The sequence below is a fragment of the Oncorhynchus kisutch genome, linkage group LG13, assembly GCF_002021735.2.
Source record: "Oncorhynchus kisutch isolate 150728-3 linkage group LG13, Okis_V2, whole genome shotgun sequence".
Classification (NCBI taxonomy): Eukaryota; Metazoa; Chordata; class Actinopteri; order Salmoniformes; family Salmonidae; genus Oncorhynchus; species Oncorhynchus kisutch.
This window is the reverse complement of record NC_034186.2, coordinates 22,986,887-23,001,771: the sequence shown is the minus strand read 5'-3', so window position 1 is coordinate 23,001,771 and position 14,885 is coordinate 22,986,887.

Genomic DNA, 14,885 nt, shown 5'->3' with positions numbered 1-14,885 from the left:
GACTGGACTTCCTCTCACTACCATATTTGGTGGTGAAAAAACGTAATTTTTCTTCTTCTTCTTTGAGATTGGGTTGGCAGATCGCATCCAACTTTTAATGTGCATACACCGCCACCTACTGGAGTGTGAGGCCAGTCACAGCCTACCTAAATTAAATTCTCACGAGTCCTGTTCCTCTAAGAAAGTGAAACAGAGCACTGAACACCACTTCCCTCTCCCACTACACTACCCAAACCCCAACCAGCCTTTCTAACATTTTCATGCAATCTCTCTTTAGAGATTAATGGTGCCGGATGGGATGCCTGCCGTTTTACGGGCTCCTAACCAACTGTGCTATTTTGTTAGTTTTTTCGCATTGTTTGTAACTCATTTTGTATACAATGATGCTACTGTCTCTTATGACCGAAAAGAGCTTCTTGACATCAGAACAGCGATTACACACCTCAAACTGGATGAAGATTATTTTCTTTAATGAGTCCGACGCAGAGGATATACTGCTTTGTCGTGACGAGGCCCAAATCCCCGTCATCAGCCTGAAGAAAATTCGGAGAAAGTGGGGGAGGAGGATACCTTCTAAGAATTCGCTTACGAGTAAGTAAACAACCCTCTGTATTATTGGCCAATGTGCTATCATTGGAAAACAAACTGGACAATCTACAAGTAAGACTATCCTACCAACAGGAATTTAAAAACTGTAATATCTTATGTTTCACCAAGACTTGGCTGAACGACGACACAGATAATATAGAGCTGACAGTGTTTCGGCAGGACAGAGCAGCTATGTCTGGTAAGACGAGAGGCGGGGGTGTGTGTCTATGTCAGTAACTGCTGGTGCGCGATGTCTAATATTAAAGAATTTTCGAGGTATTGCTTGCCTGAGGTAGAATGCCTCATGATAGGCTGTAGACCACACTAGCTAACAAGAGAGTTCTCATCTATATTATTCGTAGCCATCTATTTACAACCACAAACCGATGCTGGCACTAAGACCACACACAACGAGCTATATAATGCCATAAGCAAACAAGAAAATGCTCATCCAGAAGTGGTGCTCTTAGTGGCCGGGGACTTGCAGGAAAACTGATTTAATTTCTACCAGCATGTCACATGTGCAACCAGAGGGGGAAAAAAAAAAAAAAACTCTAGACCACCTTTACTTCACACACAGAGACGCATACAAAGTTCTCCCTCACCCTCCATTTGTCAAATCTGACCATGATGACTCGCTCAATACGGAAGTGGTCAGATGACGTGGATGCTAAGATAAAGGACTGTTTTGCTAGCACAGACTGGAATATGTTGCGGGATTCATCCATAGGCATTGAGGAATATATCACCTCTGTCACCGTCTTCATCAATAAGTGCACCGATGACATTATCCCCGCAGTGACCGTACATACGTACATTTCCCAACCAGAAGCCATGGATTACAGGCAACATCCACAACAAGATAAAAGCTAGAGCTGCCGCTTTCAAAGAGCGGGAAACTAATCCAGACGCTTATAAGAAATCCCGCTATGCCCTCCGACGAACCATCAAACAGGCAAAGCATCAATACAGGACTAAGATTGAATCCTACTACATCGGCTCGTACGTTCGTCGGATGTGGCAGGGCTTAAACGATTAAGGACTACAAAGGGAAACCAGCCGCTAGCTGCCCAGTGACACGAGCCTACCCCAACCCCTCCTTTTACACTGCTGCTACTCTCTGTTCATCATATACAGGTATGCATAGTCACTTTAACCATGATCTACATGTACTGTACATACTACCTCAGTCAGCCTGACTAACCAGTGTCTGTATGTAGCCTCGCTACTTTTATAGCCTCGCTACTGTATATAGTCTGTCTTTTTACTGTTGTTTTATTTCTTTACCTACCTGTTGTTCACCTAATACCTTTTTTGCACTATTGGTTAGAGCCTGTAAGTAAGCATTTCACTGTAAGGTCTGTTGTATTCAGCGCACGTGACAAATAAACTTTGATTTGATTTAAATTGAAATGCCTTTTATGCTCGCTTCAAGGGAAGCTACATTGAAACATACATGAGAGCACCAGCTATTCCGGACGATTGTGTGATCACGCTCTCCGTACCTGATGTGAGCAAGAACTTTAAACAGGTCAACATTCACAAAGCCGCTGGGCCAGATGGATTACCAGGATGTGTACTCAAAGGATGCACGGACCAACTGGCAAGTGTCTTCACTGACATTTTCAACATCTCCCTGACCGAGTCTATAATAACTACATGTTTCAAACATACCACCATAGTCCCTGTGCCTAAGAAAATGAGGTTAACCTGCCTAAATGATTACCGCCCCGTAGCACTCACGTCATGAAGTGTTTTGAAAGGCTGGTCATGACTCACATCGAAACCATCATGCCAGAAACCCTAGACCCACTCCAATTCACATACCGCCCCAACAGATCCACAGATGATGCAATCTCAATCGCACTCCACACTGCCCTTTCCCACCTGGGCAAAAGAACACCTATGTGAGAATGCTGTTCATTGACTACAGCTCAGCGTTCAACACCATAGTGCCTACAAAGCTCATCACTAAGCTAAGGACCCTGGGACAAAGCGCCTCCCTCTGCAACTGGATCCTGGATTTCCTGCAAAACACCAGTCTCAATGTCAACAGTGAAGAGGCGACTCCGGAATGCTGGCCTTCTAAGCAGATTTGCAAAGAAAATGCCATATCTCAGACTGGCCAATAAAAAGAAAAGATTAAGATGGGCAAAATAACACAGACACTGGACAGAGGAACTCTGCCTAGAAGTCCAGCATCCTGGAGTCGTCTCTTCACTGTTGACATTGAGACTGGTGTTTTGCGGGTACTATTGAATGAAGCTGCCAGTTGAGGACTTGTGAAGAGTCTGTTTTTCATACTAGACACTCTAATGTACTTGTCCTCTTGCCCAGTTGTGCACCGGGGCCTCCCACTCCTCTCTCTATTCTGGTTAAAGTCAGTTTGAGCTGTTCTGTGAAGGGAGTAGTGCACAGCGTTGTACGAGATCTTCAGTTTATTGGCAATTTCTCACATGGAATAGCCTTAATTTCTCAGAACAAGAATAGAATGACAAGTTTCAGTCTAAAGGCCAGTTTTATTGCTTCTTTAAATCAGAACAACAGTTTTCAGCTGTGCTAACATAATTGCAAATTGCTTCAGTCTGGTTTTAGACCCCATCATAGCACTGAGACTGCACTTGTGAAGGTGGTAAATTACATTTTAATGGCATCGGACCGAGGCTCTCCATCTGTCCTCGTGCTCCTAGACCTTAGTGCTGCTTTTGATACCATCGATCACCACATTCTTTTGGAGAGATTGGAATCCCATATTGGTCTACACGGACAAGTTCTGGCCTGGTTTAGATCTTATCTGTCGGAAAGATATCAGTTGGTCTCTGAATGGTTTGTCCTCTGACAAATCAACTGTAAATTTCGGTGTTCCTCAAGGTTCCGTTTTAGGACCAATATTGTTTTCACTATATATTTTACCTTTTGGGGATGTCATTCGAAAACATAATGTTAACTTTCACTGCTATGCGGATGACACACAGCTGTACATTTCAATGAAACATGGTGAAGCCCCAAAATTGCCCTTGCTAGAAGCATGCGTTTCAGACATAAGGAAGTGGATGGCTGCAAACTTTCTAGTTTTAAATTCGGACAAAACAGAGATGCTTGTTCTAGGTCCCAAGAAACAAAGAGATCTTCTGTTGAATCTGACAATTAATCTTAATGGTTGTACAGTCGTCTCAAATAAAACTGAAGGACCTCGGTGCTACTCTGGACCCTGATCTCTTTTGAAAAAGAAAAAAAAAAAATCATCCATGCTTTTGTCACTTCTAGGTTAGACTACTGCAATGCTCTACTTTCCGGCTACCCGGATAAAGCACTAAATAAACTTCAGTTAGTGCTAAATACGGCTGCTAGAATCCTGACTAGAACCCAAAAAATTGATCATATTACACCAGTGCTAGCCTCCCTACACTGGCTTCCTGTCAAAGCAAGGGCTGATTTCAAGGTTTTACTGCTAACCTACAAAGCATTACATGGGCTTGCTCCTACCTATCCCTCTGATTTGGTCCTGCCGTACGTACCTACACGTACGATACGGTCACAAGACGCAGGCCTCCTAATTGTCCCTAGAATTTCTAAGCAAACAGCTGGAGGCAGGGCTTTCTCCTATAAAGCTCCATTATTATGGAACGGTCAGCCTACCCATGTCAGAGACGCAAACTCGGTCTCAACCTTTGTCTTTACTGAAGACTCATCTCTTCAGTGGGTCATATGATTGAGTGTAGTCTGGCCCAGGAGTGGGAGGGTGAACGGAAAGGCTCTGGAGCAACGAACCGCCCTTGCTGTCTCTGCCTGGCCGGTTCCCCTCTTTCCACTGGGATTCTCTGCCTCTAACCCTATTACAGGGGCTGAGTCACTGGCTTACTGGGGCTCTCTCATGCCGTCCCTAGAAGGGGTGCGTCACCTGAGTGGGTTGATTCACTGATGTGGTCATCCTGTCTGGGTTGGCGCCCCCCCCCCCCCTTGGGTTGTGCCATGGCGGAGATCTTTGTGGGCTATACTCAGCCTTGTCTCAGGATGGTAAGTTGGTGGTTGAAGATATCCCTCTAGTGGTGTGGGGGCTGTGCTTTGGCAAAGTGGGTGGGGTTTATCCTTCCTGTTTTGCCCTGTCTGGGGGTGTCCTCAGATGGGGCCACAGTGTCTCCTGACCCCTCCTGTCTCAGCCTCCAGTATTTATGCTGCAGTAGTTTGTGTCGGGGGGCTAGGGTCAGTTTGTTATATCTGGAGTACTTCTCCTGTCCTATTCAGTGTCCTGTATGATTCTAAGTGTGCGTTCTCTAATTCTCTCCTTCTCTCTTTCTTTCTCTCTCTCAGAGGACCTGAGCCCTAGGACCATGCCCCAGGACTACCTGACATGATGACTCCTTGCTGTCTCCAGTCCACCTGGCCGTGCTGCTGCTCCAGTTTCAACTGTTCTGCCTTATTATTATTCAACCATGCTGGTCATTTATGAACATTTGAACATCTTGGCCATGTTCTGTTATAATCTCCACCCGGCACAGCCGGAAGAGGACTGGCCACCCCACATAGCCTGGTTCCTCTCTAGGTTTCTTCCTAGGTTTTGGCCTTTCTAGGGAGTTTTTCCTAGCCACCGTGCTTCTACACCTGCATTGCTTGCTGTTTGGGGTTTTAGGCTGGGTTTCTGTACAGCACTTTGAGATATCAGCTGATGTACGAAGGGCTATATAAATACATTTGATTTGATTTTCTAATGATCAATTAGCCTTTTAAAATGATAAACTTGGATTAGCTAACACAACGTGCCATTAGAACACAAGAGTGATCGTTGCTGATAATGGGCCTCTGTACGCCTATGTAGATATTCCATAAAAAAAATCTGCTGTTTCCAGCTACAATAGTCATTTACAACATTAGCAATGTCTACACTGTATTTCTGATCAATTTGATGTTATTTTAAATGGACATTTTTTTTTTTAGCTTTTCTTTCAAAAACAAGAACATTTCTAAGTGACCCCAAACTTTTGTATGGTAGTGTATATACAGTGTCAGAGGAAGGCCCAAAAAATTGTCAAAGACTCCAGTCACCAAAGTCGTTCGTTCTCTCTGCTTCCGCATTGCAAGCGGTACCCGGAGCTCCAAGTCTAGGACCAAAAGACTCTTTAACATCGATCAAATTACCTGTACATTGACTCGGTACCGGTACTCCCTGTATATTGCCTCGTTATTGTTATGTACATTTCTTGTGTTACTTTTTGATGGATTAGATTTGACTTTAGTTTATTTTATTAACTATATTTCGTGAACTACATTGTTGGTTAAGGTCTTGTAAGTCTTGTAATTAAGCATGTTGTATTCGGCGCATGTGATAGATAAATCAAATCTAATTTTATCTATGTCATACAGTTCACAAAATATCAACACAAGCTCCACTGTTTCCTCCACTAAACACTCATCACACAGATCTCTTTCATGTCTCCCTATCATTCACAACTTGGCATTCAAACCTGTGTGCCCTAACAGGGTTCTACTCCACACAAATTCATCTCTCCTACATCCCATACTCCCTGCCTCATCCTTAACTGACCAGTACACGTGATACAATTGCCTCACTTTACTACTAGCATCCCACTCACTTTGCCAAAGATCGAGCCCTTTCGCCTGGATCAAGGATTTGACTTCCCTGCGGCCCAACAGGACCTGAATATCTACCCCCTCTCTTCTCACAGTACTCTTAGCCACCATATCAGCCTTCTCATTACCCTCCACACCCACATGGACGGGAACCTAGCAAAAGCTTACCACCATTCCCATCCCCTCCAATCCTATTAACATCACCATCATCTTCCCAAACAAGTCTCCCCTATCCGACCTGCCAGTCTTCACACTACTCAACACTGCAGCTGAATCAGAGCAGATCCCCACTCTGAGTGGTTTGACCTCCTCCACCCATCTAAAACCTATCATCTTTGTCGTCAACTCGGCTGCATACAGTGACACATAATCAGTTAACTGCTTAGATACTCTAACATTGAAATCTGGGATATACACCCCTGCCCCTACCCTACCACTAACTGGATCCTTTGAACCATCTGTATACAGTGCATTCTGAAAGTATTCAGACCCCTTCCCTTTTTCCACGCTTTGTTACAGCCTTATTCTAAAACGTATTCAATTATTTTTTCCCTCATCAATCTACACATAATACCCCATAATGACAAAGTAAAAACAGATTTTTTGAATGTTTTCAGAAATACCTTATTTACATAAGTATGCAGACCCTTTGCAATGAGATTTGAAATTGAGTTCTGGTACATCCTGTTTCCATTGATCATCCTTGAGATTAATGTCCACCTGTGGTAAATTCAATTGATTGGACATGATTTGGAAAGGTACACACCTGTCTGTATAACGTCCCACAGTTGACAGTGCATGTCAGAGCAAAAACCAAGCAATGAGGTTGAAGGAATTGTCCGTAGAGCTTCAAGACAGGATTGTGTCGAGTTTCAGATCTGGGGAAGGGTACCAAAACACAGTGGCCTCCATCATTCTTAAATAGAAGAAGTTTGGAACCACCAATTCTCTTCCTAGAGCTGGCTACCTGGCCAAACTGAGCAATCAGTGAGAATGGCCTTGTTCAATGACCAAGAACCCGATGGTTCTTAGTCACTGCTTTTTATTTTACTGGGCCGATGGTGATGCATCTGATGGTCAGTCTCAGCGGAGGGAGAGAGCAGCAGACTGAGGCTCCGTCTCTCAACATCCCTTTCCTCCACTGACACTGACCAAAAAGGGACACAGTCTTCCAGCTGATGGCGAAACTCGAGTCGCACCACATTATTTCTGCCTCATGCACAAATTCATTTTGTTACTCCTATGGACAGTGAAAGTGAAATATTCCTTGATATTAAAAAAGACCCAAAACGCTAATATTGTGAATTTTTCAGTACTTAAGTGGCAATTATTTATTTCAGAAGGAGTCGGCAAAACTAGTACTCTGTATGTGCTCTAGGTCATTGGACACCGTTAGACATGCACGTGGTTATTCTTGTAACTGTTATGGCCAACTATGGTGATACCTCTTGAGTTTTTTCCAGAACAGGGGTTCCCCTTTCAGTGGAGTCAGCAGGATGACATGTATTGGTTAATCATGTAGAGTGCCACGGGCTGTTGCTATGGTCCTACATGCATGAAACTATTTCTGTGACTCTACAGGTTGCATGTCCTAATATGAAGGCAATATGATAATGGTGGCTAAATGCCAGAGGTGATCCATTAAGAGGAGTTACTATGAGTATGACAAATGTATAAGTAGTTTGTGCCAAGACTGGAAGGCAGTATTCATGATCCAGCTCAGCTTTTATTATGAAGTAATACGTCTATTTCAACTCACATGCTCCGGTATTTGTGAAATATGATTGACCAAATATGTCTACGACACTAATAATAACGCAAACCTATAGATACACTTTCCTATTCATTCATTCATTACTGCTGCACTGCTTGTTGTAGCGCTGAGTGGAAATAGGAAGAACGCACATTTTATGAGTTATGAAAGTGTTGAATACAAAGTGTTAATAGTGCTGAGTAAGAACTTAAACATGAACTCACTCATAAAAACAGCAGCTCTTCGCTGTATTTGTTGACAGTCTCTCTAGTCATGGTTTTAAACATTTAGAAATCTCACAGTATACATTTTTTTTTTCGTTACTGCAGGCTCGCTCATCTAAAAGGCTTCTCAGTTTTTACCCCCAAGCCATAAGACTCCTGAACAGGTAATCAAATGGCTACCCGGACTATTTGCATTGTGTGCTAAATTTAAAAAGATTAGAACAACCTTAAACTTGAACCTTTTTACAATGCTGAATTGAATTTCATAGAGAAAACAGAAAGGTCCCACTGGGCACAGACGCCAATTCAACGTCTATTCCACGTTGGTTCGATGTAACTTCATTGAAATGATGTGAAAACAACGTTGATTCAACAAGTGTGTGACCAGTGGGGTGTCAATGTATTTTTTCGCAATCCGAGAAGTAATCATCTAGTTTTTATAAACTGTTATCTGATTACAATATTTTTGCTGGTAACGTAACTGAATAAAGTTAGTTTTTTTGTAATCAGATTACATTAACTGATTACATGTGATCAGTTACTCAAATAAAATGTTATTGGTCACATACACATGGTTAGCAGATGTTATTGCGAGAGTAGCGAAATGCTTGTGCTTCATACACTTAGGCTGGAGTTATTAAAACTCGTTTTTCAACCACTCCACAAATGTCTTGATAACAAACTATAGTTTTGGCAAGTCGGTTAGGACATCTACTTTGTGCATGACACAAGTAATGTTTCCAACAATTGTTTACAGACAGATTATTTCACTTATAATTCACTGTATCACGATTCCAGTGGGTCAAAATTTTACATACACTAAGTTGACTGTGCCTTTAAACAGCTTGGAACATTCCAGAAAATGATGTCATGGCTTTAGAAGCTTCTGATAGGCTAATTTGAGTCAATTTGAGGTGTACCTGTGGTTGTATTTCAAGACCTACCTTCAAACTCAGTGCCTCTGTTTGACATCATCAGAAACAATTTGTAGACCTCCACAAGTCTGGTTCATCCTTGGGAGCCATTTCCTGAAGGTCTGAAGGTACCACGTTCATCTGTACAAACAATAGCACCCAAGTTTAAACACCATGGGACGAAGCAGCCGTCATACCGCTCAGGAAGGAGACACGTTCTGTCTCCTAGAGGTGAACGTGCTTTGGTGCAAAAAGCGCTCAGCAAGAAAGAAGCCACTGCTCCAAACCCGCCATAAAAAAGCCAGACTATGCTTTGCAACTGCACATGGGGACAAAGATCGTACTTTTTGAAGAAATGTCCTCTGGTCTGATGAACTGTTTGGCCAAAATGACCATCGTTATGTTTGGAGCAAAAAGGAGGATGCTTGCAAGCCGAAGAACACCATCCCAACCGTGAAGCACGGGGGTGGCAGCATCATGTTTTGGGGGTGCTTTGCTGCAGGAGGGACTGGTGCACCTCACAAAATAGATGGCATCATGAGGATGGAAAATTACGTGGATATATTGAAGCAACATCTCAAGACATCAGTCAGGAAGTTAAAGCTTGAGCGCAAATGGGTCTTCCAAATGAACACTGACCCCAAGCATACTTCCAAAGTTGTGGCAAAATGGTTTAAGGACAACAAAGTCAAGGTATTGGAATGGCCATCACAAAGCCCTGACCTCAATCCTATGGAAGATGTGTGGGCAGAACTGAAAGTGTGTTTGCGAGCAAGGAGGCCTACAAACCTGACTCAGTTACACCAGCTCTGTCAGGAGGAATGGGCCAAAATTCACCCAACTTATTGTGGGAAGCTTGTGGAAGGCTGCCCGAAACACTTGACCCAAGTTAAACCATTTAAAGGCAATGCTACCAAATACTAATTGAGTGTACGTAAACTTCTGACCCACTGGGAATGTGATGAAAGAAATAAAAGCTGAAATAAATCATTATGTCTACTTTAAATCAGGCATTTCACATTCTTAAAAAAAAAGTGGTGATCCTAACTGACCTAAGACAGGGAATTTGTACTAGGATTAAATGTCAGGAATTGTGTTAAATTAAGTTTAAATGCATTTGGCTAAGGTGTATGTAAACTTCCGACTTGAACTGTACAAATGAGATGAGTAATGCAAGGTATATAAACATTATTAAAGTGGCATTATTAAAGTGACTAGTGATCCATTTATTAAAGTGGCCAATAATTTCAAGTCTGTATGTAGGCAGCAACCTCTCTGTGTTAGTGATGGCTGTTTTACTCCCCAACATTGGGTTGATACTGATAGGATCGAAAGAAAGGCAGGGCTGCTCTCAGATCAGCTTTCTCCATTCAAATCTTACCTTAGCATTATAATTATAAGCACACAGCCATGCAATCTCCATAACAAACATTGGCAGTAGAATGGCCTTACTGAAGTGCTCAGGGACTTTCAACGTGGCACCGTCATAGAATGCCACCTTTCCAACAAGTCAGTTCGTCAAATTTCTGCCTTGCTAGAGCTGCCCCAGTCAACTGTAAGTGCTGTTATTGTGAAGTGGAAATGTCTAAGATTAACAGCTCAGCTGTGTGGTAGGCCACACGAGCTCACAGGACGGGACCACCAAGTGCTGAAGCACGTATTGTGTAAAAATTGTCTGTCCTCGGTTGCAACACTCACATTCGAGTTCCAAATTGCCTCTGGAAGCAACGTCAGCAAAATAATTGTTCGCCGGGAGCTTCATCAAATGGGTTACCATGGGCGAGCAGTTGTACACAAGCCTAAGATCACCATGCACAATGCCAGTCATTGGCTGGAGTTGTGTAAAGCCCGTCGCCATTGGACTCTGGAGCAGTGGAAATGCGTTCTCTGGAGTACTGAATCACACCATCTGGCAGTCCAATGGACGAATATGGGATTGGCGGATGCCAGGAGAACTCTATAGTTCCAACTGTAAAGTTAGGTGGAGGAGAAACAATGGTCTGGGGCTGTTTTTCATGGTTCGGGCTAGGCCCCTTAGTTCCAGGGAAGGGAAATCTTAACGCTACAGCATACAATGACATTCTAGATTATTCTGTGCTTCCAAATTTGAGGCAACAGTTTGGAGAAGGCCCTTTCCCGTTTCAGCATGACAATGCCTCCGTGCACAAAGCAAGGTCCATACAGATTTTTTTTCGTGATTGTTGTGATTGGAACTTGACTGGCTTGCACAGAGCCCTGACCTCAACCCCATCAAACACCTTTAGGATGAATTGGAACGCCACCTGCGAGCCAGGCCTAATCGGCCCAACGTAATGCTCGTGGCTGAATGGAAGCAAGTCCCCGCAGCAATGTTCCAACATCTAGTGGAAAGCCTTCCCAGAAGAGTGTTGGCTGGTATAGCAGCAAAGGGGGGACCAACTCCATATTAATGCCCATGATTTTGGAATGAGATGTTCGATGAGCAGTTGTCCACATACTTTTGATCAGGTAGTGTAGCTTGACCATTCTTCCACTGCTGAAACAGCAGTTTGATCAAACAAGAAATCCATTATTCATTTATATATTCTCCCACCAATAGCTTACCCATTCCATTTAATTGAACCTTTTACTGCAGTGGGCTGAATCAGGGTCACGCAGAGTGTTTCTTGGTTGTGTTTCCCATCAACATGTGTTACGGTTTTCTTCTATCTCCTCCTCTGACGAGGAGGTGTAGCAAGGATAGCATTGTAGCAACAATCACCCACAAAACACTCAAAGAATATGGCTGCCTAAATATGGTTCCCATTCAGAGACAACGATAAACACCTGCCTCTGATTGAGAACCACTTCAGGCAACCATAGACTTTTCTAGATAACCCTACTAAATCACAATCCCAATATCTACAAAAAAAACAAGACAAAACACACCACATAATAAACCCATGTCACACCCTGGCCTGACCAAAATAATAAAGAAAACACAAAATACTAAGACCAGGGCGTGACAACGTGGTAGGCCTACCATTTGTAAAACAGGCAGTTGCATTGGCTTTATTAGTCCTGATTCCTGTGACTAATAATTTTGGCTATTTAATTAAGCTAAATATCAGCTACCCAACTTTATCAGGAGTTATCCTGAGCCTAATTGCAATGGGAATCTAAGTGTTTACACATTAGAAAATGCAAAAACATTTAATCATCTCGTCACAAAATTGATGGATACTAGCTTGAAACCTTGACTATCATGACAATTTAGCCCACGGGGTAAACCTCCTGGACAGCAGTTGTGAGTAGCCTGATTTTCCTTTCCATATTGTCCATTTTACTTTGACCTGTCCTGGTTTTAGGATGTTTGTTAATATGCCATATTTACATCAAAGCTCTTTTTTGTTTTCTTATCAAAGCGCAGTGCCTTCAGAAAGTATTCATACTCCCTTGACTATTTACATATTTTGTTGTGTTCAAGGTGGGATTAAAATGTATTTAATTGTCTTTTTTGTGTCAAAGATCTACGCAAAATATGCATAGTGGAATGTGAAAGTGTAAGAAAAATTATAATATATATATATAAAAGCACGAATATCCGAATATATCGAATATAATATAAAACACAAATATACCTGGATTACATAAGTATTAAACTCCCTGAGTCTATACATGTTAGAATCACATTTGGCAGCGATTACAGCTGTGTGTCTGTCTGGGCAAGTCTTTAAGAGCTTTGCACACCTGGATTTTACAATATTTGCAATTGATTATTTTTACAATTCTTCAAGCTCTGTCAAGTTAGTTCTTGATCATTGTTAGACAGCCATTTTTGAGCTGATTCGAGTCAAAACTGTAACCAGCCCACTCGGGAACATTCAGTGTAGTCTTGGTAAGCAACTCCAGTGTATATTTGGCCATGTGTTTTAGTTATTGTCCTGCTGAAAGGTGAATTTGTCTCCCAGTGTCTGTTGGAAAGCAAACGGAATCAGGTTTTCGTTTAGGAGTTTGCCTATGCTTAGCTCTATTCCATTTATTTCCATCCTACAAAACTCCCTAGACCTTGTCGATGATAAGCATACCCGTAACATGATTCAGCCACCAGCGTTCTTGAGAATTTGAAGAGTGGTTCTCAGTGATGTGTTGTGTTGAATTTGCCTCAAACGTAATGCTTTGTATTCAGGACATAAAATTAATTTCTTTGACACATTTTAGTGCCTTAATTGCAAACAGGCTGCATGCTTTGGAATATGTTTATTCTGTACAGGCTTCCTTCTTTTCACTCTGTTAATTAGGTTAGTATTGTTGAGTAACTACAGTGTTGTTGATCTATCCTCAGTTTTCTACAATTACAGTCATGAAACTCTGAAACTGTTCTAAAGTCACCATTTGTCTCATGGTGAAATCCCTGAGCGGTTTCCTTCCTTTTCGGAATCTGAGTTAGGAAGGACGCCTGTTCTTTGTAGTGACTGGGTGTAGTGACTGGTTGTAGTGACTGGTTTTATGTGTTGTTGGAGGTGTGTCTTATTCAGTCAAACTGCCGCCCTCATCAATCTGCCCCTAATGGGCGGGCCGGCCCTGGGCACATGCACAGATGGGGCTCTACCTGTGCCGAGCACATGCCCCTTTTGGCAATAGGCCTAGCTGATTATTGGAGCTGTCTATGTGTGAAGATAATGTGTTTTCAGGGCCGTCTCTATGTCTTTTCGGGGCCCTAAGTGAGATTTGATTGGGCACCTTGCGGGTAAAACATTTTTGTGGTCTCCCCCTCTTGATGGCGGAGAGATAAATTTACATTTTGCAATGGGGCACAGAGAAACATTTTTAAGTTTTACAGCTAATTTACTGCGACTACACTCATTTTGCCATGCGGTGGAGAGACATGTTTTCAGTTATAAAGCAAATTTCCTGCAATTCTACACATTTTGCCTTAGCTTACAAAAATTTGTGAGGGCTCCCCGAAGGTCAGGGCCCCTGGGCACATGCCCTGCGTGACCGGTAGGTATCAGGCCATGATTACTACAAGTTTAGATAGCTGGCTAGACTACTTTACCAATCTAAAAATTGTTAGCTGACATGGCTAATTGAGTGACTGTCAGTGACTGACATGACAAGGGAACCCAATTTCGAACTAACACCTTGTGTATTCTACTATTCTAACTCTCAACAGTAAGTTGAGACCCCAACTGAGATCTTAAAAATATACATACATTGTTTTTTTCCATTCTTATGCCCAGTGCCGGCTCTGTGTGTCTTGAGTATAATTTAAAATGTTGAGACAAGAAGAAGGGGAGACGTGTGGTGATATGGTGGGTCTCTCTCCATTCCAGAATGCATGCTCTCAGCTCTCCAGAATGCACTCAACGGTCTCCCGTCAATTCTTGTGCATTCATTGTGTGAATTGTTTGCCCATTGATTGTTTATTTTTATCACTGCCCCATTATTGTCACCAGAAGGCCTAGTAAATGTATTGTAAATCCCCATCATTTGGTTACATTAATTTCTGTTAATGCGCGTATTAATGACAGAGTTCACAATCTGCTACACTTGTGAGAATCAAGTTTTGGTTTATTTCCTGACCATCATTTACGAGCTAAGCTTTTCAGTTTTTCTTCACCTCACACAGTAAGTTAACAAAGTTTATTTTTTCAACATCCATTGCAAATGATAATAGGTCCCCATAATATCAGAAAAAATATTTTTCCAAAATCTCCCAGGCCTCGATAATAACCAAGCCTCAGAATGAAAGAACAACATATCATGATCTGATGATCCCATATATCCAATAGAAACGCCATAAAAACAGCTGTCTGTCCCAACCTCACTGGCGTGGGAAACGTTGAGACAATTTAG